This window comes from Triturus cristatus, chromosome 5_2 (genome assembly GCF_964204655.1).
Source record: "Triturus cristatus chromosome 5_2, aTriCri1.1, whole genome shotgun sequence".
NCBI lineage: Eukaryota > Metazoa > Chordata > Amphibia > Caudata > Salamandridae > Triturus > Triturus cristatus.
Window position 1 is genome coordinate 368,214,614 of NC_140588.1, and position 27,917 is coordinate 368,242,530.

Below are 27,917 nucleotides of genomic sequence, written 5' to 3' on the forward strand. Positions count from 1 at the left end.
GGGTTCCTCTCATAGAGATGCGAACTACAAGTCCCAAGAATCCGGCCACTGCTCCCAGAATACTCTGGTAAGCTAGGTTGCACCATCCGAGGAAGTTCAAATGAGAGCAGACGCGCGCTCGATTCACCGCGATTTATAGACGTATTACGGATGGAGGCTTAATCACCGGTAGGAGACGATCTTCGTGAGGTAGGCGGGCAATGCACTCATAGTTATTTATTTTCAGTATGGAACATAGGGCCAAACGAAGTGACTATAGAATGTTCCACTGGCCGTGAACACGAGTGTACAGTGCCCTTGTAATTCAACAGATAGGACGAAAACTGTAGGGACACAATCACACGGAGTCTGTATGCTTAGAGTGTGATAGTTTAACACCGCATACAAGGGACAACCTCCACTGTGAAGATTGCCGTTTTGAAGTTAAGGTTCAATTTCGGGGCCATCATCGGTAATTGAAATCTTCTTTGCTCCAACAGAAAGGTACAATTGAGAGAGAGCCAGCCATTGAAGAAGGAAACACTGCTGCCTGGGCCCTAAGGTACATTCTAACAAATTATATAAGACACCCCATTCTTAGGGAATTCGGCCCAACACTCATGCGTAGTTTTATTTTTAACAGAAAAAAAAGAATCATTGCAGAGGAGCCAGCCGCCATTGCAAAGCAGATAACGCCGCCTTGTTTTGCACATTTATAGGTACGCACTTCCGAAATAACGAAGAAACTCACAGAGAGATAAAAGTGTGGCAGAAATCTGATGTTTGGTTTTTATCTCTCAGCAGCTCCTGCGTGCCAAAGACATAGATTACATACAGGACAGCTATAAGATTTGGACACCACATCACTTGTAAGTCTATTCTGACAATTGACTGACGACAGCCACACTGGTTTATTTTGTTTGGGACATCGTTTGACATTTTGATTTTTATACTTTTCACAGACCACTTGCCCTTAAAAATACTGAGAGCAGTAAGCCGTTTTATAATAAGTAAACGTAAGCTGATATACGCTGGGGAGCAATGATGTAATGAAAAAAAAGCACAGTTTGGTTTTTAGATTAAAAAGTAAGAGATGGTATCTCTGTTAGTTTTTCAGCCATTTTGGTCCTGAAGAGAACCCTCAAAAGGAAGGGATTTCGAAACGCGTCGACCTTGCGTTGTTTGCCATACAAACGTTTATTAATAATTTGGCTTTTGTGCACTGTAAATATTTTGTCACTTTGTGAATTTTTACAAATGTTGTACTTTAGTGCACTAGAAAGACTGGTGTAGAATTTGTAGGGTTGTTTGGCAGTGCCCTCTGGTTTTCAAAAACAGTAAATAGGATTGGTCAACCAGGAAGGGTCTGTGTTGTATGGCTGGATTGTAGTATGGGTTACAAATGGGTTTGAATGCAGATGTGAGAAATAGATGGTGAAGTGAGAGTATGGTGTCTGTGGATAGAAAGCTGTTTGAGATTTTGTATATTGAGGAATAAGGACGGTGCACAATGCAGCATAATATATTCGGTTGCTCGAATTCGCCTGAAACTTTGCGATTGGACCGTTATTATTATGGCCACCATGGAGACTTACCAGAAATGAAATTTGCAATTGGATAGGACCGAATAATTGTTCTATCGTGGGGATTACGTTCACCCTGTTATACTCGGAGATCAACGCATTTCTTTGTTTTGAATACCAGGAAATTATAAAGAAATGGACATATAGGATCTTTCGTAAACGAATACATTAAAAGCCCTGACGAAGTATCGTAGGAACGAAACGCGTTGGCTGTGCCGTACTATAAAAAGAAAATAAAGATTTTGTCACAAGACTGAAACTACGTATATTGTGCTGCATTGTGCACCGTCCTTATTCCTCAACGTTTTCGTATCTGCGATTGCAGTGGAGCATAAGTGTAGCACGCTCCGGACGCCGCGTGCACAAACCAGGACTTCACTAAGTGACTCTGAAATGTGATGTGCTTAACCATGGTCAGCTACACTGTTTCTTTCTATTAATGAGATTTTGTATATTGTATTTATGTAAAAGTTTGTCCTGAAAAAAAGGGGGGAAAAAGTTTCATTAAGATAAAAAGAATTTCAAAATAAATTGAAGAGTTTAACTAGTATTTGAGGCTGTCACAGATTAATTTCTATGGTGTGTCTAAATAAGAACTAATTGAGTATCAGTATTGGCATTGTTGGTTGGTTTGGTTATAAGGGCTCAGCCTAACTGGTTGAAATCAAGACCCATCGTTGTTTTGTTGTTGTACAGTGCAGCACTCGTGCAAAGCTGGATAAGTTTGGAGAAAGAAAAAAAATCTCTCCTTTTAGCCCCACTCAGAGGCGTTATTTTTGGCACAAAGCCTTGTCTTCTTTTATTAGTAAATAGTTCTTTGGGTCAGAATCCATGGATGGTTGTGTGGGAATGCCCATGTACCACCAACGGAACGACTCGCTTTATGCTAAGTAATGCAAAGCAGCACCTTCAGGCACCTTTCCAGTGCAAAACAAGTTTTTCACTTGAAAGTAAATTCCAAATAAACATTTGGCACCAGTTGACTACAACCTGGGACAAAACGTTAGTAAATCTGTCCCTATGTGTTTGGTAAGTTCTTTACCTGGATGTAGTGGGATTCCATTTACTGAGCTCTCAAGAAGTATTGAAGCAGTCACTTTGTTTATTTAGTTACACGCAGAACAACCAAAAAATGAGTAAACAGGATGAGCCAGTACTGCAATTCGTGTCATTAAATGAGAAGAATCACAAACCTCGGACAACATGCCATGACTCTCCAGTTCATAAAAACAGAGGCGCAACAAAAAAGAACGGAAATAGCAAATTTATACATCAGGCACTAGTACAGACTTCTAAAAAATATAAATGCATTTTATTAAATTCCTAGCACACTTGGGCCCATATTTATCTAGGATTTGCGTCGCCCTTAAATGTCGAAACCGGGCGCAAGGACCACGCAAACCTACGTGAGATTTGTCAAGCCACGCAAGGACACCTTGCATGTCTCTAAATGGCTTGATAAATGTAGAGTAACGTAAGGCAGCGCAAATCGCTGCCTTGCGTTGCCCTGCACCAGGGATGCGTTCCATGGGTGGAGCGTGGTTGTTCCCACGCATCCACCCATGGATTTCGGCGTATTCCCTGATTTACCATTAGTGCTATACCTGGTAATGCATCAAAATGCATCACCTCCCCAGGAGAGGCTTAACGAGAAGAAATATGTTTATTTCACCTCGTTGTTTCCTCTTTCTATGTGTGCTGCATTGTGCAGTGCCCATAGAAAGAGGAAAATAGCTCTCGGGATTGTTTTTGTGCAGGAAGGTGCGCCTTCCTGCACAAGAACAATTCTGCCTACAACACAAGCACCATTGCTCCATGATTGCAAGGGTGCCTGCATTAACAATAGGCAGCCAAAAGAGCACCAGCGCTAGAAAAGGACAGTAATGTGCTGTATAATGTTAACAATGGTGCATTGCTGTCCTTTCCGTTTCACGCAGTGCAGCGCAGCAAGGTGGCTTGCTGCGTTGTGTGAAAAATTGATACATTTTCCCCTTGTTCTTTTCCCGCTAGAAATATTTTACATTAATTTTCAAGTTAAGTGAAAGCGCAGCGTTTCCAGTTCTTTATGTGCATTTATAGTTATCTTTCGTGTTTCTGATGAAAGGCTGAACAAACCAAAAATAAAATAAAATAAAAATGTGCATTGTTTTTAACAGTGCGGGTCGCTGATTGCATTGCTGCAAGAGACGTAGAAGGAAGTAAAATATAGGGAGCAGAGGTCTTCGGTTGGCTCAATGATACCAAGTTCAGCATGCAAAGCAATAGTCATCTGAAGTGTCAAGCACTAAGATTAATGAGATTTATGATCAGAAACCCACGTGCATTAAAAATATTGTGGCTCATTAATGTTAAATGTTTATTCGCCTTCTCGGAAGTGGGCCGAGCAGCAATGTGAAAATGGTTTCACCAGATTATATAATTACCGAGGTGGTATTTTGTTCATTTAAGGTAGCATATGGAGATTAATGGCACTATTTAATTGGGAAATTAAACATGATTTTCACCAATGCACTTGGGTAACGTCAGATATGATAGAAGAGGTACTAATTTATGTAGAATGCTGCAAAAGACTAAAGATGGAAAATCGGAGACTTTATGATGATATTGCAGGGGGCTACAGTTAAAAAATAGAATATGCCATTAGGAACTGTCCTTCTGGGTACCTATGGGAAAAGCATTTCTAGGAATAATTTGATTCCTGAGTTGGAGGAAGATATAAATGTAAAAATAAGTTAGTGGGGATAAACACACAAGACACATATCCTTCAGCAAATCAATGACTTTTATTTTTACTTCTGGGCTCAAGTTATAACTGCATCAGAAAGAACGAGAAAGCAATAAGAGATGCCAGAGAAAGCAGCATCGTCTATTATCAGATCAATTTAAGCAAGTTACTGCACGAATTTTACAGTTTCTGATGGAAGCTTGGAAAAACGGAACAGAATACTTTGGAAATAGGGGAATATTATAGCAACACTATCAGGATGCCAAACCAAGTAACACATTGGAAGTATCCCACAAATTCTTATAGAATCATAAGCATGCTCAGAACGTCCTGAAATTATTTGCAATACACGCTATTACATTTGGGATGTAGTAATATCTATAAAAACACCAGTCCTTTATTTGTATGGTAAAGTGTTACTTTTCTCATTGCAAGTGAGTTCTGATGTCACAAATCACTTGCTAAGAGAAACAAGTCACTAGTCGCCTGTAATAACCTATTACAAATGATTAGTGAAGTCACATTGGTCACAGGGCATCAACGGCGCACCGCTCTGACTTGCTTTGTGTCTCACTAACTCACAGTGAGAAGTTAGAGCCTGATTTTTATACTGGCTGAGAGGGCACTCTGTCAGAAATGCGATGAGTCCCTTCCCAGCAAATATAGTGGTACACCTGCTAAATTTAATTGCATATGAACCTTAAGTTTGGCCATGGTGGAGACTACTCTGTCTCCACCGTGGGCAGCCTTTTCTGAATCCCCTAGGGAGTAAGGGTCATCGAAAAATTGGCTACATGTCCGCCCACCCATGTAGATGGGCAGATGTCATTTTCTACTGTTCCTTCAGCTGGTGGTAAGGAACAGTGAATACATTCTAATTCCCGCTTCGCCTTCCCGCAATGAGCAAAGCCTCCCATGGCGAGGGGAGCATTACTTGTTTTCTTTTCAAAAAGAAAATCCGGTGGGGGCGTGGCTTGGACGCCGTCTGGAATGGCCGCTCTTCAGTGAGCTCCGTGATGGACCGGGAGCTTTTCTTTATTTTCGGCTGTCGCATCCTCGGCGAACGGCTTAAAATGCAGCCGCAATGAAGATGAACTTCTCTGCCACAGTTTCCTATGCCTCATGACGTCCCTGCAGTAAGCGGATGGGATTAAATACTTTAATGTGCGGATGCGAGTGCATTGAGACCCGCGTCCACTATTTTATTTTCAGAGCGAGTGGCGTTTTTTCTCTCACAGAATGAGGAAATATATCTGGGAAACATAGAAAACATGTTTTTAAAGCCTTATTTTCAGATTTTTGCATACTGGCTTCTTTTAAATTGTTTACTTTCTGTCTACTGAGTGATGTTTGAGATATGCCTGGTAATTCCTGCTACCTTTGACTTTCTTAGATATTTTTGAGTGGATAAATACTGTTTTGCTATATTTCTCTCCAACCTTTTCTGCTTCTGGTACCTTGTGGCTTTTTTGTATGGGGAGAACTAAAACCGCTCAATGCTCCAAAGCAATGGCTTCGACCGCTGTGGTGGATTATAATCCCTTCAGTGTTCTTCAGGATAATGTGACTGATTCAGAACAGGTCTTCTTGACCTCATCCGTGACCTCACCCGTGATTAATGTTTTATTGCCTACATCTAAAACTTTATCGAAGTTGCCTGGCACATTGACACAGTCATCTGTGAAGAGAGTTAAACAAGACCCTCCTTCACCAACATTGTCTATTCCCCCATTATCAATGGAGTTGCTTCTGGAAGAAATTCGAGCTCTTAAGCCCTATATGGAAGAGACTAATATCGGTCTCCAGCAATTAAACGACAAATAGTATCATATGGACAATAGGGTTGGCCAATTGGAGAATAAAGTAGATTTTCTTCATTCTACTGTGGTACAAGTTCCCTCTAGGCAATCTCAAATTTAAAGTCTTCAAAAACAAGGTGAAAATCATTACAGGCGCAATAACTTGCGTATTTATGGCTTAGTTGAGGGACTTGAAGGAAATATTTCTCTCTCCTTCTTTCAATCTTTTCTTCCGAAGCATTTGGGTATCCCAGACTCTCCACCTTTGAATATCCAACATGCTCACCGCTTGGGTCATATCTCGCATTCAACACCTTCATCGAGTAAACCAAGAGGAGTAATATTGTATTTTCTGGCAAACACAGATTTGCTAAAAGTCTTACAAGCTGCTAAAGTCAAAGGTAAACTGTCATGGCAAGGTTCTACTCTTTTTTTTCTCACAAGATAATGCCAAGGCAACGGCAGATAGAAGGAAACAATTTTTGGACATGAGACCGTCACTACGAAATATCAATGCCAGATTCGGCCTTATCCATCCGTGTCCGTTTAAGGTCACATATAAAAATACAACTACACCCTATGAGGATCCTCGTCTTCTTCAACAATTTTTGGAGAATTGCAGACAGGAGGACATGGACATCTCAAGACCTAGGGAATAAACTTGTTATGTCTTCGTACTCTGCTAAAATGTTTTGGTTATCTGTTTGTACAGTGTAATTGCTATTTCTGTTTGTAACGTATTTATTTTTCTTTTTTCATTAGGTTCATCCTTATCGTATTCACTCGTATGATACCCGTTCGTCTGATGGTATTTTTGTCTCCTTCCTGTGTCCGTTGTGAGAGCTCCGGTTGATGTACCATTCCCCTTTTGTGGCTCCACTACCCTCGACTTTTTGTGTGTCTTTGGTATGTCATGTTTTGTATCTTATTCATGATTTTGGTATGTTTCTTTTTTACTTGATTCTTTTTCCTGAATTTTCTCTTCCTCTTCTTTTTTTTTTTTTTTAATCTTTCGGAGAATTTTATCAAATATCTTTTTATCTTTCTTTTCGTCTTTTCTCTCTCTAAGGCTTTTTACCACTAGTTCTACACGTTATTCTATTTCTCTTTTCTCTTCCTTTTCTTATTTTCTATTTGTAATCTTTATTCTTTTTACAATGTTTTCTATTATACATTCATTGTTCCAAAGTTATTTTTTAATATATTCTGCATATTGTTTTCATGGAACACCACTTACAATGTTATTCTCTTATATTGGCAAAATTCGTTCTTAAGTTAAAGTTACGTGATAAATGACTTTAAGAATCATTTCATGGAATGTAAAAGGTTTAGGTTCCCCTATAAAACGTCAAACGGTTTTATCTCATCTTTCCTCTTTAAAAGGAGATATTGTTTTGTTGCAAGAAATACATATCGTTGATAAAGAAATTGCTAAGTTAAAGCGTCAATGGGTTGGTCAGGTCTTTGCCTCTCCAGGAACAGGAAAACGTAACAGGGTGGCTATCTTATGTCATAAACGTCTTAATATCCAAATGCTTACTCGAGATGTGGATTGTGATGGCAGGTGGCTTTCTGTCTCTTTGCTTGTTGATAAGATTCCAATAACTATCATTAATGTGTATGCACCTACTTCACCTGATAAGTCTTTTTGGCCAGGTGTATTATCTAAATTGATGACTTACTCTGATGATTATTTGATCATGATTGCAATATGGTTCTTGACCCTATCTTAGACAGACACTCCAAATCCAAATTCATACCTTCTCACATTTATTCTCAATTCACATCAACCCTCTCCCAAAAGATCTCTTGTCGATGCTTGGAGATTATGCAATCCCACCCTCCTGTCTCCTGCCCACTTTTCTCAATCCAGATTATATTATATTTTTATTTCCAATAATCTTGCTCAAAGAGTTATTAATTTGTATATATGATCTATATTGATTTCTGATCACACCCCAGTAATGTTAGATTTAAAACTCCTTCCTCCTCCTCAGGGACCCCGACGGTGGAGGTTTAATAACCCTCTTCTGTCGGATCCTCTTTTCACACGCACCTTTGAACATTTTGCACATACCTTTTTTAAGGAAAATGAAACCCCTGGTATTACACCTCAACTTGTTTGGGACTCTTTTAAAGCCGCCTCTAGAGATTTATTATTAATTTTGTTTCTCAAAAGCGAAAGTTAGCTAGTGGCTGAAAATCTACTGTAGGACAGAAAGACATACTTACAAATATTTCCCTTTGTCTAATGTTGTGTTAAAGAAAATCAGCTCACATGCTAATTTAAGTCTGAAGAGTGTATTAATGAAAGAAAAATTAAATTAATAGTCTGTGGGTCACAGATTTAGTCAGCCAGAGAGTTCCAGGGATACTGGATTGGAGCATGCTCCTCAAGCAAAGGTAACACTCAAATAAGCCTGCAATGAGACACCTTATGCATTGAAACAAAGAGCGCATTCAGGTACTTGAAGAGTCAGATCATGAGAAAGGAAGAAGGCAACTATCAGCCTGCAACAGGAATGTAAACATTTAGACTGAGCGAATGAATCAACACTTTCTCGTCTTGTTAGCCAAGATGTGAAGAAGAGACTTGATAAATTAGAGACCAGCACTTCCTTAAGAACATACATCCGCAAAATTATGATGAAAATGACTAATATATATTCAATACTCTTCATTCCGGAACATCCAAAAGTGCTTTTCAACTAGACCAAGCATCTTCAACAGCTATAGTGTCATCTATTTCAATCCATTTAAAACTTCATATATATGATCAGTCTGTTCTGGTATGTCTGAAGAGACATTCACAATATAATTACAACATTCTGCACCTAAAATTGTGCAAGCTCTATCTTTGGCAGCCAAGATAAAATTAACAGTCACTCTGTTTTGCAAAATTGCTTTTTATTGGGTTTTGGAAATTACCCTCTTCTGTGTAGTATTCTCCCAGATTTTTGATTCAACAGTTTTGTTGGCTTTAGGAACTTTCACACTTCTACTTGCCACGCCATTAGTCAAGTGCTGTGCTCTCCCTTAAAACAGGCAGACATTGGCATACACCTGAGTGGAACATTTCATTACTTTTAAGTCACTTGTACTACATATACCCGGGCCTGGAAATTAAATAGGCTCTCTACAAAAGATAATGAGGTGGTCAGTTCTAAACAAGGTCCAAGACTGGATAGACAAGCAAAGCCTTCTATCCACACTGCAGGCTGACTTCCGGGCACACACCAGTACTATCGACCTGGTGTTGCAATTCATTTTATTATACTGGAGGACGGTGGTTCTGGGCAAAGGCTGCTTGTATGCGGCCTCTATGGACCTCAAGTCAGCATTTGACCTCCTCCCCAGTAGCAAATTATGGGCAGTGCTGCAAGAGATGGGGATGTCTTCTGAACTGCTAATCCTTATTGCTAGACTTCACAAGGGCAATTATGCCCAAATTCGATGGGGCTCGCAGGGTAACGTTACAAATCCCTTTCCCATCGAGAAAGGTGTAGGCCAAGGCTGCGTTATGGCACCTACACTATTTTCTCTGATTATTATTGGGTTTGCAAAACTGCTGGAGTTTACCCCTACTGACGCCCCATTTTAATGTTCACGGGCAACACGTTAACTATCTCGAAAACGCCGAGCGGTCTCTAGTGAGCTCTGCAACTTTTGGAGGAGTTCTGGTTTGCACAGGGCTTGGAAATTAACATGTCAAAAACGTAATTCATGTCTTTTACCCACATAGAGCATTCAGAGGAGGCATATTGTTGAATAAAAGTCCCTTGGAACAAGTTAATGCCTTTACATATTTGGGGATTATTATGCAGAAGGACTTGAGGTAGAATCGACAGCTTGACATGGCCACGTTGAAGCACTGGGAAATATCTGGAGCTTTACAAACTAAGTTCAACACCTCTCTTACAAAACCAGTTAGTCCGGGGCTTCAAATGTACAACATGAAAGTGGTCAACTCTGCCCTATATGGTGCAGAGCTTTGGGGGTACGAGAATCTGTCCAAACTAACCGTAGCAGAAAACAGGTTCCTATGTAAGATCACCAGACTCATGCAAAGTACCCCAGTGCGTCCACTGCTTTATGACCTTGGTAGAAAAGCACTGGCTGATATAGCGAGATTGCGCCCTCTACTTTATTGGCGAAGAATCTGGTGTACACCAGAATTGGCAACATAGTGCAGGCCTTAATGACCTAATTAGAGCAGACCGCTTTAACAAAATTAAATGGCAGCGGGAGGTCAGAGCCTCCCTAATAAGTATAGGTATGTCAACATTGTGGGAAAACCCAACATGCACCCCATTCCCCTCCAAAGAGATCCTAAAAGCAAAATACTGGGATTGGTTGACCCAAAATACATATAGATACAGTGACTCATCCTCACTCACAGGAAGATTCCTAGAAGTTAAACCAGCCCCAAGCCTGGAGCAGTATTGGGATATAATAACTAAGCCACACGATCGGAAGATATACTTCCAATTCAGGGTGGGTTCACTACCAATAAGATCTTACACAGCAAGATGGGTTAATTTGGGTGATAAATTGTGTCCCGTTTGTCAGGCCCATCTGGAGTCATTGGCCCATCTGTTGTTTGTCTGCCCAGCATATGCTGCCCCACGTTGAGAATGGCTGATGCCAATTTGCAGATCATTGGGCACCAGAAGGAACGGTGACGTGCTAAGACAATTGCGCACTCATACATCAACCCCCATTGTCGTTGCACTAGCAAAGTTCTTGGGTTGGACCTGGACTATTAGATCGCAGTTACTCCCTGCAACTGAAGGCTTGTCCCTGTCACTGCTTTTTTTGCACATGGGCATATGGAGTGGACACCCATATATCAGATACTGTAGCACTGTTTTGGTATATTTGGATATGTGTTAACTACCCGTGATTTAATTTTTGTGTCCCTGTATTATTCTATTCCATGAATTTCAAATGGTTTTATAAGTCTTAGCATTTCCAGTTGTTTTAAACTGTATTAATTGTATTTTATTATTCAGAGGACAGATTTTAATCACTTCAAAAAGGTTTGAAATGTGTTCACACACTGTGACTTATGAACTACTTATTTTATGTATTGTGCTTTTATGACATCTGTAGAATAAAGCTTTTTTTATTGTATTGGAAATTAAATGTTGGAACGTCTATTGTGCCTCCCACTACAGTGACACTGTCAAGCATGTCTCCAGGACTGCCATTGCAGTCTGTCTGTGCAGTTGTTCAACTGCCTATTAGAGCTGTCAAGTACACTCTTTTAAACCTCCCTTATAAATATGCATGTCACTTCTAAGTTAGATTTCATTGCCCAATAAGGCAGAGTGCATGTTATTAAGAAGTAGAACATGTATAAATGACTCATGTCCTGACAGAAAGAAGGCCCCAAAAGTCATTTTCACTGTGGCAAGGTTAGCTACCCCAAAGAAAAACAGTGGAATACATTAGAACACCTTGTAAGTTCATTTCTGGTTTGGAAGCAGTTAAAAAACATCTAGAACTCATTTTCATAGTTTTTCAAAATACAATCTGATGTCTTAATCAACTTTTGACTAACTATGTTGGATGGGGTATTTTTTAGAAAGGTTACCTTTCCCTCCTTAAATCTCTAGAAGCGTTTCTGCCAGTATTCAAAAGCCACCTGACTGCTGATGACTCTCCTGTGGTGAGATGTTGATTGCTCCCAGACAGAGGACAAAGGGATTGGGTGTGGGGAGGTATCAGCCTTCCATTGACAGAATGGCCTGGGGACTGTGCCCAAGGACTAGTTACACTTCAAAGAGGCCTACCTTGTCACAAGCAGATGAACCTGCCAACAGGCTTGTCACGTTCCTTTCTCCCCCTAGTCAGCCTGACTCCAAACCCAGTGGCGGGGAGGGAGCTACCCCAAAACTGGTCTGGAGTGTCCACAAGGGAGGGTTTGTCCATTATCAGAGCCACACCTTTGGATGTGCCTAAGGAGCTCTGACTAAGGGAAGAAAGGTCCTGCCATTCTAGAGTTAGGTAGGCACTGTGGGATAGTTTACAATAAAACACACAGGAAGTGCTCTAAAACTAGGTAGGGTCACCTCTGGGAACTCTTACCTCATTGGTTAGGGTATGGCCAGTGGATGCTACTCATCCAGGATGTCACTGGGCATAAATGTAGCATCCCCAGCACCCTGTTCAGATCCCAGCCGGACCTGATTTGGTCCTCTCTTTTGCCTCTGCAGGAGTGACTCCTGACTTTCAAGTATGTCCCCAAGGTCCTGGACCCTTGGCTATAGCCAGAGTATTCTCCTCCCAGCCTAACTGAAAGCTTTGCCGGACTCAATGACAAGCAACGATGCTGACAACATTTGTTGACAGCTTCACTGGATTCGACAGAGAACAGCACCTGATCAATGGCTTCCCTAGACTCGACGCCGAGCAGCATCCGAGAAACACCAATAACCTTCATCAACCGTTTCACCGGGCCCAGCGCCGAGCAGCCATCGATCAACTCGGAGACCTTGCGCAAGCTCTCCCCATCATCGCTGAGCCCTTCCTCGGATCCAGTGACATGCGTGGTTCTACATCGCGATCGACCTTAAATCGGTCTTAAATCTTACCCTTGTCCTGGTCCAGTGCAACCAGTTCCCAGTGACTGGCACTTAGTGCTTTGTGGCGCTCTTTTTAAATACCAATTTGTTGAATGAATAATTCTGCTTCTACTAATTGGATTTCTGTAACTTTGGCATAATTTTATTTCTTAAAATATCCTCTATTGTTTCTAAATTGGCCCTGGGTTGTTTCTTGTATTGTGTTTTTACTTTATTAATGTTTGAGTACTGCGTAAATGCCTTACACATTGCCTCTCGTTTAAGCCTGGCTGCTCTGTGTCAGAGCTACCAGAGGGTTGATATGTTTCCTTAGAGACCACAATGTCTATAAATTATGCACAACGTCTGTACTCTCAATGTTGAGTCTCAGTAAACAAAGACTGAGTGGAGGTTTACACTAAACTACTGATGTGAGCATCAAAATATATTGTATCTTACTGCAACTGTACGGTGCATTTCAATGTGAAAGTGGATAACAGTATACTTGTCTGATATCTATGCTGTACCTAAGAACAATTATATCCCACTGAATGTACCATTATGCATACCTCAACTTAAGCACAAGAGTATGCCTATTGATTTAAGTTTCTCTTCTACTGAATTCTTTTCATTTCTTGGCACCATTAGGGTACGAATCTCATTGAACAACCATAAAACAATAACAAAAAATGAAATGAATACATTTTCATAAATAATTCTTTCAGGAGTGTTATGCTATACATAATATTTACCCAAGTGTGTTTACATTACACTTTATTATTCGTTCACAGACTTTACAAATCTTCATGGAAATCAGATCCCCTTCAGATTTCATTCCAGGGTTTATTTTTCAACTCCTAGTGCATTATGTTACTTGTATGCCTTACCTGAGTCCGAGAACTGAAGAGGAACTTTTAATTGAATCATATTATACTCTGAACTCTATATTACTGTTTCCAGAATGTCCATGTGCGTCTTTGCATGAATTACTGCCAAGTTCTGAAAAAAGATCCAGTCCTTGTTCCACTCCAGAGTTTCATTTTGCCCACCGGGTGGTTCCTGGAACTTCAGAACTCCCCTTCAGGCAGTCTACTGGAGTATGGACTTTTACTGCTCCCACCTGCACTGTGGAGCAGCTACCTCAAACCTGATCTGAATTCCAATAGCCTTGTGCGGCTGTGAGCTGCAGGAGGGATTTAAGACTGGCTTCTACTTTCAGAATCCATGCTTCAAGTGTCTTAACTGGGAGCTCCTACTTTCTTCTCCAGTTGCCTGAGCTGCTGAACCGTTGAAATCCTGAGCAGGGTCCTGTTTCTTGCTACTCGTTTTGCATTGTCTTAGTTTCCTGTGGCAGTGCTGTGCAGCATTGCATTTTATGTGTTTTCCTTGCTTCATAGTCTCACTTTTATTTCTGCCTAGCCTTTATATCCTCATATTCTGAATTCTGTGTGTTCCCGATTGGGCTTTTGACCATGCATTCACTGAGTTGGCGACACTTTTCTTTGCTTCCTTGTACTGATTTACTGTCCTGACGCAGTTCTGAATTCCTGTGCTGTTCCATGTACCAGCAGGGCATACCTTGTTCCAGGGTCTGTTGGGTACATTCTTAAATTCCTTGTTATGATTCCTAATTCCAGTTCATCTGTACCAAGAGGACACTACTTGTCCTAGTGACTGTTGGGTATAGCCTGCTCTTGGTACCAGTGTTCCTGTTGTTGATTTCTGAAGCTCTGTTTACAATTCCTTTTCTTGGTTTTCTCCCTGTATCCTTGCTATCTCTAGTGTTCCCTTAGCTATTGCTAATGCAGTGTCTGTCTTCAGTCTCCGTCTCCTGTTCTTTCGTTTTGTCTAGCTCCCTGTTCTTGATCTCTGTCTATCTTGTATTATAGTAATTCTTCTCACTCTGGATGTATGATCCATTACAAACATATCACTCTCTGTTGAAGTCCACATCTGTTTACAGTGTGGCCTCTGACTTGGTCTCCATTCTCAGCAGGTAGGGGAAAGAAAGACATTGTTTGCTGCATGCCAGTCCTTTGGAATCATACCTGTCTCAATGCTGTTGTCAGTCTCGGTCCATCTTGCAGTGAGTACAACAGTCCCTCTGATTGCAGGCCCAAACCATTACTTTACTGTAAGACTGTTGTTAAGAGCAATTTGCTGGTGTCAGACGTAAGAGCGTCCCCAAGCTACTAAGAGACCTCTTGTCAGAGGCCAATGCATGCCTTACTTTGATCACGCCTTCTTCTTGTCTGTCTCTTGTCTCTCTCCTTGTCCCTGCTTCAGCCATCTCCTATCTTCGGTAGTTATGTGACCACAGTTATACTTTGAGTAGCTTGATATTTACATTGCCTTGTCACTCTGCTAAGTGTTACCTCTGGAATCACTCATCACTGATTTTGCTCCCTGACAACCATACCCCATAAGGGTCTATTTTGCACTGATGTTTTAGCCATACATTATTTTTTATTGTATAGAGCACATTCTTATATTTCAGCAAAATCCTTTAGGGTGGGCAAGATGAGCTTAGCAACCTGGAACACACATAGAGTAACTTGAGTAATTTCAGACCTGGGAGTTAAAGCAAAATTTCAGTAATTTGATTAGCAAAAATATTACTTTTTGACTCTTTGTCCTGAGTGGTTTGATTTGCAACACATTTAATGATGGTAAATTTGGAAGGTAACTAAAGAGCATCAAGTAAATCTTTTATATCAACCCATTTTATAGGGGTTCCTGCAGATCCTAGTACCCCTTGTTTCATTCTGAGAAACCCCAAATGATAAGCAACTCCAAAACCGTACTTTAAATCATAGGGGGATATTTACAAAGAAGTGACAGAGCGCCGTTAGCCTTCTTGGCTTCATGCAGTCTCCGCCACTTCTGAATCACAGGGCTGCACCGTATTTACAAGAATACAATGCAGCCCTGTGTTTCCCCCTGCGCTGGCGCTAATTTAAGCTGCCTAGCACCAACGCAGGCACCCGTACACCATAGTGCAAGGGTGCCTGTGTTCTGGGAAATTATTGTTTATGTGCAGGAAGGTGTTCCTTCCTGCACATAAACAATCTTAAATGGCGAATTATAACTTCTATGTGTGCTGGTTTGTGCAGCACACATAGAAGTTTCAACTCGTCATTTTTAAAATGATTGTTTATGTGCAGGGAGGGAAACCTTTCTGTACATGAACAATCATGCATGGTGTTTTGCTGTTTTTATGTGTGCTGCACAATGGAGCACACGTAAAAACAGCAAAAACAAGGAGAAATAAACCATTTCTCCTCGTTGCGCCTAGTTAGGTCTTCCCTGGTCTTAATTTTGGCTCTGCCCCATATTTACACCACTCTTGTAAATATGGGGCAGTGTCAAAATCAATGGGTGATGCGGCGGAATGCCCACCGGAACACACATTGGCCACCTCTTTCATGCTAAGTATCAACAGGGGGACACCATAGATGCCCCCTCGGCCTACAACCAGAGGCCGTGCCCCCATGGGGGCCCTGCTGGGGTCCTCCAAAGTTGACTTCCGATAGCCTTTCTGTGTCGGTCTTTCCGACATTGTAAACCCTCGGGCGGAATTAGCCGCCCTTGGGATAACTGGAGGCTTTCCAAATGGCAGACTGAGTATAGCGTGACAGGGTGCCTTATTTACAAGGCAGCATTAAGCCATGTTAAGTGGCTTAACACTGCCTTGTTAATAAGGTGAAGCCCGTATTGCCACCACAATGTCAAAAAATGTGATGTTCTGGTGGTGATAGGGGCTTGTAAATATGCCCCAAAGTTTTCCATGCAGTCAGGATACAATCACAGATGAAAGCTAGCAGTTCGGCTACTTAAGCCCAGAGCAAACAGCATAAATAGCTAACAAAGTTCCTTTATCATTTCCGACACATGAACATTCAAAATGATATACAAGAATGCAATTTTGGTAAGCTGTGCATCAGTGAGATCAATGCAAGGTTTAGTTAAGTGGGCTGTTGTTAATAGACAATCATATGGCTACTCATTGTGAGCTATAGGATAAAGAGAAGGGTTCAACACAGAAGATCATATCAACCGAACCGAGAGGCAAATAACAATAATATTACATACCTTGATAAACTAAACATGGAACGGTGCTAAGCTTTAGTGGCCAATAATAGTGTAGCTGAGCTGCAACACGAGTTACTGCAGCAGAGGTGATTCCAATACAATGTTTGCAAAGGCTTCAAAGAGATGAGTAGTCCTGGCCATCAAAGGCATGCACAGAGGCAGTACAGCTGCCAAGAGATTGAAAGTTGAGGATTAATAAGCAACAATCCAAAAGCAAAGCCTCTCATAGTAATACAACATGAAACGTTTGGCATAATCAGGCAATCCTAAAGCAGGTGAAGAGTACAATGCTTATTTCAAAGATACAAATACTAGTTCTGCCTATTTGGACCAAGTCAAAGGTTCAGGAGTGTCTTTCTGAATGAAATCTCTTAATGGTTGGACAATGTTAACATACTCCAATACCTACTGCCTACACTATCCCACCAAACCTGGGGTATGGTAACCGGTCTGGGTAGCTTACGGACAGCTTTGATATGTAAAGCATGCAGGTATTTCTCCACAGCTGAGATGTCATGACCTAAATGTCGAACACGTGGCAGACAAAATTGCAAGTGTTCTTTTATGTCTTTTTTTAGCTGCATCAGTCAGCAGACACAAAGGATCTATCTTGCATTGGTCCACTGAGCTAAAAACAAGTGACAAATCATCGACATATTGCACTAATGGACATCCTTCTGGGAAGCTGATGGTGGCTAGATCTTTCTTGAGTGTCTGTGAAATGATAGAAGACGACACTGTTTAACCTTGAAGCAATCAAAGCTATGTAAGTTGGACCCCAGAAAATGAGAATACAACATATATTGGCTATTAGGGTCTATGGGAAAGCCGAACAGAAATCTACAAAAGTAAATCATGCAATCTTGGAAACACATCACAGAATCGCAATGGTAAGACAGTGAACGTTGGTACTACATGAAAGGCGTTTCAGTGCCTCAAAAGGTGATGCATCAACATGTCTGAGCCCAGATTAAGGTCCATGAGACCATACAAGAGAAACGGGTGGATAAGGTAAGTCAGTTGTCTTCCAATGGTCTTTTGAGCTACAAAAAGAAATCTTCTGGCCTGTTCTAGCAGGCACCTCCACACCCATGTCAGCCAGGAAAGGAAAAAGAATATAACATCCTCCACTAAGCAGGAAGCATTTGTTCAATAGTGTTCAGTGGTAGAATATCAGCCATTTCCTCCTGTACTGCTCTGGTAGATCACATACTATTAGCTGGCAGGTAATTTAAGTTGCTGTGCAGATGACTAGGCATACAGAGGGTAACTCCTCAGAAACCATACACTCAAGTTGAGGGAAGTTAGGAAACAAATGTGGACCTCTAGAAGAAGGGAACTATACTTGCAAAGGCCCAGTAGAAGCCAATAGGATGACCAAACATCCCAAGGTGCCCTTGAGCATCTTACAAAACATTAGGGTCTGAGAAGCGACATATGCATACACTGCCCAGTGCAACATCAGGAGATCGCCTTGGAATCTAGGATCCCTGGTCATCCAGTAAATCCTGTACAGAGGGATACGTCACTTTACCTGGCTTTTTGATTGGTAAAATGGAGGTATTATAAATGCATGCACTAGGCATCAAGGCATCAAAACCCCTTGTTTCAGCAGAGGAGCAACAACTAAGTGGATCCCCGTCTCCTCCTCAGGTATTCCAGTATGACAGAGTCATCAGAAATGGTTTTCACATAAGACAGTATTCTCATTCTCAACCGCAACTTTTAGATGACCTCCATCACTAGTGCAAAATACAGTACATTTTACTTTGTTTAAAAGGTCCCCAGAGGAGGTTCAAAGAAGAGTAAGAATCAAGAGAAATGTATGGTGATTTGTAGTTGGACCTAAAGAGATAGACAAAGAATGAGTAATATGGTGATGAATGTGTGTTTTAAAAATGCCAACAGCATCCATTGTTTTGCCTGAGAGGTAAAGCAGGGAATTCCGATATTTTCAAAGCTGATCTTCTCGCACCAGTATCAATAAGGCACAAGGTGGGTTTTCCAATAATGACATATTGTACGTACTGCCCTTTTTGATCTCCAGTAATTTAAGCATTCGCAGAGCTGTCAGCTTTCCTGAAGCTTTCCTAAAAGGTAGGGTATTAATTTCGAGGGGCAGAATAAAAATACGTTTGTTTGGGTTGCTTGTTTGAACCTTGGGACACATTTGGGTAGTGTTGTTTACAATGTCCTAATTGACTACAAGTGAAACATGAAGTATAGCCAGTAGGAGTAGAATCTCATCATCTTCCCCCCCTCAGGCTTTTTCCCCTTTCATCCCAATCCTCCACCCTTCCAAGTTGATTATGTCTTCCCAGTCTACCTCATCCCCTCTCTCTGAGCATTTGCTGGAAATATTGTATTTGTAAAGGCATCCGCTTAGATTCAGTGGATTATTTATTTTGCTCTTATACAGCAACACAATGAGTTGCAACCCAAACAAATTCTGAAAGACACTGAGGCCCAGATTTACTAAGCCCTTGCTTTGCCATTGCATCATGTAAGGTGACGCAGGGCAACACAAGGACTTAAGTGATATTTACTAAGCCACGCAAAGCCACCCTGTGTGGCTCTACATGGCTTAGTAAATCCAGAGTTATGCAGGGCAGTACAAATCGCTGATTACGATAGTCTACATTGGGAAGGTGTTCCATGGGCGGAGTGTAGGTGTTTTCACGCATCCACACATGGATTTTGGCACATTCACAGATTTACTGAGAATAGTAAACATGGCAACGCGTCAAAATGGTACGCCTTCCCAACAGAGGCGCAATATGGTAAGAAGGAAAAATATGTTTATTTATCCTGGTTATTTCCTTTTCTATGTGTGCTGCATTCTGCAACACACAAAGAAAGAGGAAAATGCCTCTGAGGATTGTTTATGTGCCCCTTCCTGCACAAAAACAATCCTGCCTGTAACACAAGCACCCTTGCACCATGGTGCAATTGTGCCTGCATTGGTGCTTGGCAGTACTCAGTGAAACAGTGCAGGGATAGAGAGCAGGAATGCTTCATTTCTTATTAGTTATGGCACATTCCTGCTCTCTCAGTCATGCAGTGCAGCACAGCAAGTTGTTTTGCTGCATTGCATTGCGTGACTTTTTAGTAAATCTAAGCCTTAGTTTGCCAAGCATGACATATTGTTCTTATTCCATGGGGAACAGCCCTTAAACGAAGGCTGCGGTCACAGACTCGAGCAGTTTCTGTAGAAATAACAATACCAGAATAACAATCAAAATACCTTTAGAATAATCAAGATAATAAGCAGGGGGTTCTCCTTTGTTTTGTTTGCAATTATTAATATTGGTCCAATTGGCTTTTACTGGGAATACAACATTATCATTCAAGCATATCTTTAGCAGCAATAAGAGCAGCTTCATCAATATAGGCCTTTGGTGGCCAATGAGCTTTGTCTAACCTTAGGTCTTTCTCTTCTCCTAGCATTGTTGCACCTAATTATTGATTGACATCAGTCAAGTTTGATTTAAAGCACTTAAAAGCAGTTTGAAATTCTTCTTGAAATGTTTGGGGGTTATCCTGTATTTTAGGGAACTGTGTGATATTTAGGAGATCAGATGGAGGCAAGGGAACATGAATGGTGACTCACCCTCTAATCAAGTGCCTTGGCACTCTTGTAAGGGTAGGTGGGCACCTGACTGGATATGTGAAGAGTGGCTTCATTCGTCACTCTGCACTAGCTGAAGAAGTGTGTTCAAACCGAGGCCTTCTTTCAGACTCTCTCACCATTTGTCTAGCAGTCATCTTTAGACCGTCCCAAGAGATAGTTAAATTGCAGGCCAGGCTGCTCTGATGTGTTGCTTTGGCATTGAATGAGATTGCTTTTGGGGAACTAGTAGACCATTGTGCCAGCTTCTCATCTCATTATCATACCCGTCACACTGTTGCTTATGTGCACAGGTTTGCTTGTGGCACTTCAGCTGGCCAGTCAACCAGTGTTGCTCCATTGCCAGGCATTTCTTCTGATCTGCCTAAAGCTTTTGCTGCTGGTATGGAGAAATTTAAAACATCTAGGGGCTTATTTACAAGCCCCTTGGGCTACCCGTATGTTACTATTTCCCATGTTAAAAGTGAAGCACCAGCAGCGCAAGGGGCTTATAAATAAGCCCCCTAGTATATACTACTCACTAGTGATTTGGGGGGACAAAAATAGAGGCGGAGGCACAAGTCAAGCCTCCCCTAAGTGGTTAATTTGGTATCACACTTTCTCATGGATATCTTTAAATACCCACACCTGAGACTCCTGCTTTCACTTCATGGCTTCTTCCTACCAGTTTAGGATAGCTGCCCATTGTTCTGAAATGAATTTAGATTTAGGGTCTTTCAATTGTTTCTTAAGGTTATTTAAGGTTTCAATGTCCAAGATACCTTCTTCCAGAAAATAATTGCCATTTTCACCACTAGTGCACTTTACCCAGTCATCAATATAACTGCATGTGCGTTCACCATACTGGTGGTACATCACATCATCAATATACCTGCATGTGTGTTAACCATACTGGTGGTACATCACATGGGCTAGAGTCTCTTTTACTGGAGATTTCTCCAATTGCCTTTTTTCTGCCCTCATTTTCCTTACAACACCCTCATTCTCAACCAGGTACAATCATATGTGCCTTTCGGGCCTGTGCTGCAACTCATCCCCATGGAGGGTAGGATAGAAGGCTAAAAGCAGAAAGGTTGGGTCTAACACCTTTGACCATCTGTTATCATGGACAGAGATAGGAAAATGTATTCAGAATCACCTGCTGACCCCTCCCCCCTTACATGCAGAGACCTTTGGTCACAACCTTTTAGAGCTCAAAGAGATTCAGGGGTGGCTAGATCAGTGAACCTCTTTCATTTACATATTTATCAGCTGGTGTAAATACTAGGGGCACGAGGCACTCTTCACTAACCCATACTTATATAGAGTCTCCTAATCTTATACTGTGTATCTCATGCACACACTTAAATTCCTGCACTACCACCGTCTCTACTTCATCTGGTTTATGGCATTGTCACCAGCCCAGGACACACTATTTCAATTTCAAACACAAAATACCCATACATAATTAATACAATCAGTCTTTACAATTCATACATTTGAAAGTGCACTGACACTGTCTGATCTGATCAACCTACCAAACAGCAGTCTGTTCTCCATCCAAGTTTCCTGGAGACAATCCTCCTACCTTTGGCGTCTGGAGTCCAAGAGCAGGCCTTACCCAGCTATCCACGCCAGAAAATCCACTCATATATTAACTACAGTGAGGAAAGGTTTAATAACACATTAATTATGATTCAGTGAATCACAGATTGACTTGACCAGAGGATCCCCTGATAAACTGCCTTGGAGCATGCTCGACAGGCAAAGATAAAGTGCAAATTTACATAAGGGTACACACTGGTCAGCAAAGGAATTATGGGATACTTTCAAGTGAAGGTAGCATACCGGTGTCTAAAGACTGAAATCTTGATATAGGAAAAAGACAATGTTCAGATTGCACAAACCAGCATCTTGGAAAGAGAACTTTATAAGGCTGGAACATGCTCTTTCTTTCATCACATGGCGTAGACAAGAGGGCATATTTATTAAAAAGTTGCGTTGCCCTTGCATCACGCAACAGGGCGCAAGGGCAATGAACAGGGTGCAAGGACAATGCAAAACCTAAGTGGAATTTACCAAGCCACGCAAGAACACCTTGCGTGGCCCTAAATGGCTTGATAAATCTAGATTTAGGCAACACGGTGCAAATCGCTGCATTGTGTTAATCTGCCCCAGGGAGGCAATTCATGGGTGTTCTTATGCATCCAAAAAAGAAGACCAGAAGGACTGAATCTCACGCTGAATTCATGTTAGAATACTTACGAGCAGGAGTCATCCCGAATGGACTCCGGGTTAAGAATATACCAGGCTTATTTGTTGAGATGAAGAAATTTTTAGAGAAGTGGTCACTTATAGCCAATAGATGCTCCAGAGACTTAATGATACTTATTATTGAAACAGCAAGAGAGGTGGTTGAAAACCTATTCAAAGAAATAGCCGAAATGGAAGAAAATCTAAAGAAAAACAATCCAGTAGAAGAGGCCAAAAAGAAATTGGAAGAAATCAATGGTGAGATGAACTCCTTCTGTGAATATCTTATAAAGAAAAAAACGGAGAAACTAAAGAAGGACATCAGATATTTCAGTGAGGAAAGAGTTTACCCTTACTTGACCCCTGGTTATTATAAAAACGAAGTCGACCAATTTAACTCCAATGACCGACAACACTGGTCTCAAAAAAGAGTGATTACATTCTCGACACCTCAGGATCAGATACTGATAGTGGTCCTAATACCTTTGGTAACTATGGACAAAGAAGGGCTAACTATCAAGGCCCCAGAAGAAATGCCCATTTTTTAGGCAACAGAGGTGGCCGTATGAGAACACGCTATCGAAATACAGAAAGAGAGACTTACCAACAATCAGAGAACACTCCACAATTCCTTCAAACCCGAAGGAATCAATATTGGAGGGAATAGCCACCATCTCTGAGAGCAAGACCACTTCCTATCCATTATCCAGTTCATCCCTAACTCCCAGTACCTCCAAAGAAAGTTCACCCATGGAGACTAAAAATTTCTTTACTAATGGAACTCTTAAGGATATCCAAACTATACCGGTCTTCAACCTCTCCAAAACCAATCTTGATATGCCTGCCATAGAACTTTTATCTCGAGGCCTCACTTTTGTCCCCACCACTTATCTTGATCGCTTTAAAATGATGACTGACATTCAATCATTCTTTCGCAAGATCCGCCTTAAAAAATTCTTTGAAGATAGTCCCGCTCAGAACCACGACAACGTAACAGGACTTAGACCCAAATCTATTTTTACACCTACTTTGGACCAAGTAGGTGCGGAAGTAGAGGTTTTTGAAAAGGTAGTCAGTTCCAAAATTCAAAAACTCCTCTCCTTTGTACCTAAACCTAAGTATAACTTGAATTATTCTGAATATCAAGCTCTGAAACAACTGGCCAATAATCCTGAGCTGACCATTAAACCTGCCGATAAGTGAGGAGGAATCGTGGTACTAGATAGTTCAGCCTACATACATCAAATTGAGACCATGCTCAATGTCCCTGAACATTATGCCAAACTTAGGTCATATCCGGAACAAAGAATTAAAGCTGATATTCTGGACACTACTCAAAGGGCACTTGATAGGGGCACTTTGTGCACTCAAGAATTCAACTATCTCAATGTAGAATTCCATCGAATACCCATTCTATATGGGGTTCCAAAAATACATAAGAACCCACTGTCTCCCCCATTTAGACCAATAGTATCCACTATTGGGTCTTTAACTGAGCCACTGTCCAAATATGTGGACACCTTTCTTCAACCACTGGCTTCTAACCTCCGGGGTTATATAAAGGATACGGGACACCTCATTAGTGAAATAGAGGGTACCCCATTTAACAGCCACACTGACTTTCTGGTATCAATGGATATCGAAGCGTTGTATACCAACATTCCGCAACTAGGAGCCCTAGAAGCAGTCAAACATTGTCTTGAGAATAACGGCAACCATATAGACCGGTTGTTCCTGCTTGAGTGTTTAGCCATAGTGTTGAAGGAAAATTACTTTGAATTTAATGGACAAGTTTTCAAACAGATACTAGGAGTAAGCATGGGCGCAGCCTGCGCGCCTAATGTAGCGAACATCTACATGGGAGAGTTTGAGAACAAATTCATCTTTAATGAAATAGCTCCATTCAGTGAAAACATTACAAACTGGCATCGATTCATCGATGACATTTTTTTTCATTTGGAGGGGCCCGGAAGAACAACTCCATGAATTTATGTTGTGGATTAATCTTTGTGACATCCATCTTAAATTTAGCCCAAATATAAGCAAGTCCAAAATTGAATTTCTGGATATCTGGATACAAATCATTGATGAGAAAATAGAGGTTAGCCTCTATACCAAACCCACGGCCAAGAATACGCTACTCCAATACTCCAGTTATCATCCTCGCAGTCAAAAAGACAACATTCCCTTCAGCCAATTCCTACGTTTACGCAGGAATTGTACTACCATATCTAACTACAATGTACATGCTGAAGAGCTAAAATCTAAATTTACTCATAGAGGTTATCCACCCAAACTGATAAAGGATGCCTATAAAAGAGCAAAATACTATGATAGAACGGTATTGTTGCAGACTAAAGAAACGAAAACTGAGGAGAAATTGGTCTGTGTTACCACCCATTCCAACATTGACAATAAGATCAGACAGGTCATTAACAAAGAGTGGCATATTTTGAATTCGGACAGCTCTAAAAAAACCATACCAAAGCCCATTTTTGCATTTAGACGCAACAAAAACCTAAGGAATTCTTTGGTCAAGTCCAAGATACCTCCTGTCAATACTTTTGTCCAGAGATCCATTACTGGAGCTAGACCTATAAGTGGAACACACAAATGTGGCAATTGCCACGCTTGCCAGTTTGCTATCGTAACCAGTGAATTGATCTGGAACAAACGCACCTTTTCATTCAAAGAAATGACCAATTGTCGCACCCGCCATGTGGTCTACCTTATCCTTTGTCCTTGTAACAAAGGATACGTAGGCGAAACTAGCAGAGAATTCCGTGTACGACTCAGCGAACACAAGTCTGCTATTCAGAATAAGCGAGAAGGGGCCCCCTTGGTGGCCCATTGGACTGATCAGCAACTCACTACCTCTGACCTCAGGTGGCTCATCTTGGAACACATACATCCATCCGATAAAACCAATGTGGATGCCATTAGACGTAAAAGAGAGGTCTTCTGGATCTATGTTCTCCAGACACAAGAAAAAGGCCTTAACGAACATCTACCTTGGGAAAATGCGATCATATAGGTCCCCCTATAAATAATCTCTAGCTGTTATCTCCTAGAAAACTCATGTGTATCCTTTGATACATTTTGGTTCAGTGACCATAGGTAGAAAGGCAGGGCCTCTATACAGGATCACGTTTATTCTCCTTTTTGATTGGAGCAGTGGTTGCACGCTTTTTAATTCCGCCACCAGTGAGGATACATATTTTTATATGTTACTGATATCATAAGCAGCACACACACTAATCATTAGGCTCCCCTAATTGGTTCTTCCATTCATATGAATGAACGATTACTGTTCATTGTATATGATCTACTTACACACGTTCTTAATGGAAGTCTAATCTATTCATCTGAGATGATTCTTTCCTTTTCATGTCGTATGACCCTTAAAACGCTTTGAAACCCATTGATAGTCCCTTGTTTATCTTTATGACACCACTCGGTAGACTTTTTGATTTAGTCCCTCGTTTCTATCCATGAACTCGTTGCACCATTTCCGGGTCTGCCATATAATGAAGACGCCAGAATCCTTCTTGTTCTAGGCAGGCAAGCGGCAGCAGCGGGACCCGCGATGCGGCATATTCGGAATTTCTGGTAAGAACGCGACCGACACTATCAGATAGCCATGGAATCACCTTTTCAAGCCGTGCTCACATTACTACCTAACACGCATTTTAGATGATGTGTATACCTTGTTTTTTAGATCTCTGTCAGGACGCGTTGTCCGCCGTTCTAACCCGAGTCTAACCCGTGCTGTCGATCTACCTTAAGATTACGGTCTGCCAAAGTATGGAATAGAAAACATTCAGGTACATACATATATCATTCATCAAGCTTCCTTAACCCATTAAACTATACCTAGTTCTCTCTTACTCATAATAAAGTCTGCTGTATATATATTTTCAGGTCTTGAATAACCTGGCGACCACATAGATTCTATCCATACTTCATCCTTGCGGGAAGGTTAATCCTGGATAAGAAATCCCCCTGACTTATTTTATATATATCCAGGCTTGGATATTACTATTGGGGACAGCGATGACCCTCTTTGGTAAGCAGCATAGTATAGAATCTATTATATCGCCCTTGCCCCCATAAAGCAATTTTTTACTAAACTTTTTTTACTCAGTTCGTGTTCTTACATTTTCAGGTTACTCTTGAATGCGACCATTCCCTTTAGCCTTATCCGCATTAACATATTTGGACTCAATCGGATGTTGTTTTTGATACCTATCGACTCAGAACACTGCCATTACATCCCACTATATCCTGGCAGAGTAAGTAAATTGTATAGTTCTATCTTGGCGCAAGTTCCTCTAGCGCCATGCGCTCCCTCCAACTTATTGCGCAGAGAAGTCCTACTAGCCTATTGCCATCTATACCGCTAGGTCTGAGAGTCGCATTAGAACAAACATGTTCTTTTAAATTTTGCACATATTCGTAACTCTACACAGCTTGTTATTCCATCCCTAACTAGGGTCTAGCAAGAAAAAGAAAAATTCTGCTCTCCTTTCATGTAGGCCGAGCGTGAACCTTGCAGTATAACCCTTCAAGTTATCTAATTCTAATACTCATCTCTAAAATTTCCCAGATTTAAACTCCTTAATATATATCCTTATATTTTGAAAAAGGGTCAATGTGTGTCTGTTCTTTATTTATTTTTTTAGTATTCATGTATAAAGTTATGGTCAAGAACGAAGTTGCGGCCCACCTGGTATCCTCTCTCTAAAAAAGAGTCGCTGCATGATAAGTATGTGTGTATATATATTTATTTTCACAGCTTCTCATGTGCACATCTAGGTGATGGGTCCTTGGCATTTTTTCTTTCACTATTTTCTTTTATTTTCCTTAAGTGATTGCTTTTTATCACGGGCTAATATGAGCCTTTAACGTTTTCATTCTCAATAGCTCCTTCCACCTCTTGAAAAAATCACTAAATCCAAATGATTATAAATTATTCATTGCGGTTCTTTATACCCACAGACTTACGGCTGTCAATACTGATTGTGTAACTATACCTTTTGAGACTGGACTCATAACTAGGCCTTGAAGCCTTGGTTGTTTGAAAGACCACCTAAGCACGCCCTGAAGAAGGAGCCCTTAAAAGCAGCTTATGTGCTCCGAAACGCGCGTTGGCGCTGGTCTCATGTCTAGATTGTACAACTCATGGTTTTAACCGTCATTAGACTGTTGTTTAAAAAAAAAATTTGTGTGTTTTTCAGGCCTATTGTCTTGAATGCTTTTGAATGTCCTTGAATTTATGTTGTACATATGTTTTTTAGATGTACTGTCTTTATA

The 27,917-nt window shown here is 41.0% G+C and overlaps 1 long non-coding RNA gene across 3 annotated transcripts; it reads left to right on the top strand.

Moving 5' to 3' along the window:
* Positions 1 to 27,917, top strand: LOC146823019 (uncharacterized). Of its 3 annotated transcripts, none has more exons than XR_014961871.1 (7): positions 1 to 67; positions 480 to 541; positions 623 to 698; positions 781 to 848; positions 6,849 to 6,992; positions 27,287 to 27,369; positions 27,603 to 27,917. It is a non-coding gene; the product is annotated as an uncharacterized LOC146823019 (long non-coding RNA). The 3 variants fall into 3 exon arrangements; XR_014961869.1 differs by lacking the exon at positions 1 to 67 and adding an exon at positions 73 to 189; XR_014961870.1 differs by lacking the exons at positions 1 to 67; positions 27,287 to 27,369; positions 27,603 to 27,917 and adding exons at positions 73 to 189; positions 12,305 to 13,147.